The sequence below is a fragment of the Austrofundulus limnaeus genome, unplaced genomic scaffold, assembly GCF_001266775.1.
Source record: "Austrofundulus limnaeus strain Quisiro unplaced genomic scaffold, Austrofundulus_limnaeus-1.0 Scaffold409, whole genome shotgun sequence".
NCBI classification, from domain to species: Eukaryota; Metazoa; Chordata; class Actinopteri; order Cyprinodontiformes; family Rivulidae; genus Austrofundulus; species Austrofundulus limnaeus.
This window is the reverse complement of record NW_013952811.1, coordinates 459,944-461,040: the sequence shown is the minus strand read 5'-3', so window position 1 is coordinate 461,040 and position 1,097 is coordinate 459,944. Positions and strand designations below refer to the sequence as shown.

General features: G+C 32.2%; 1 protein-coding gene across 1 annotated transcript in view; it reads right to left on the bottom strand.

The window, feature by feature from the left end:
• The window catches only part of sh3tc2 (SH3 domain and tetratricopeptide repeats 2), a gene marked incomplete in the record, with an annotated part of 38,066 nt that overhangs the window by 1,338 nt on the left and 35,631 nt on the right, over positions 1-1,097 (bottom strand).

Here is a 1,097-nt window from a genome sequence, read left to right as displayed (position 1 = left end):
GATGAAGATACTGTATATGTTTTTAGGTTACACTTTGAAATTTAGGCCACTAGATGTCATTACAGYCTACACAAGAGGTCTCTAAAGCTTATTCATAGCCAATATKTTTAGCTAAACATGCCCTGCAGTTTGTACTGCATGATCATGTGACTAAAATAGACTGATTTATCAAACGGAGGATATTTTAAGGTTAATCTTTGCTCTGCTTTATAAGTAATCATTTCTAACCCCTGTGCACACTCAGCTAATTTAAGTCAGCACAATGTTATGTGTCCCTATAATAGACCATTTTGTAGTTAGAAATTATCACAAAAGCGGATGCAAACCTCAAGAGGATTTCTGGTAAACTTTCCCTTAGGATTATAGATGAGAATTTTCATAAAAATATAAGCTATGTATGTGCTTTTTGAGCTACCGGTAATTGATTTTGCACAATTACAATATAATTTTTTATAGCAACCTCAGCGTTTACCCAATTGACATGTGACCCAGAAGAGCTAGGCTTTGCTCTGCACATGCTCATTTGTGATACATTTCTAACTACGAAATGGTCTATTGCACTTCCTATAATGAAGGAAGGGGACCCCTTTCTGGCATTAGTTACTTTTTTATTACAACAGCAGATTCGACAGGAAAATGACACAATTTTTTTAGTTACTTTTGTAAGAATAATATCATGTTTAACAGTGAAAATGATAAAAACTCTGTTTTTCGCATTGTGTAACATTACACTCAAAACTACATGCACAGCAAGCCTTTACTCAGTCGAATTAGTTTAATGGAAAACTATACTGTATATACCAAGGAGCAAGTTTATGGAATTTTCCTGATGATGATATAACAACTTCCAGAGAACAATTTAAATGTTTAACAATACTGATAAAAGCTAGTTAATTGAAAACCTATGATCCTAAGCAATATGTATAAATTGTTATTCAAATGATGGACAGATGCTGTTTTTGTTTCAATGTTTTCAGTCTGTATTTGAATTTATCTTAGAAAAAAAGGGGGGCGATGTTATGATTTTTTTCATTTCCAAATAGTTTATTTTTTTTATTGTATAAAGAGTTTTGTTTGCTTGGTAAACGGTAAAACAT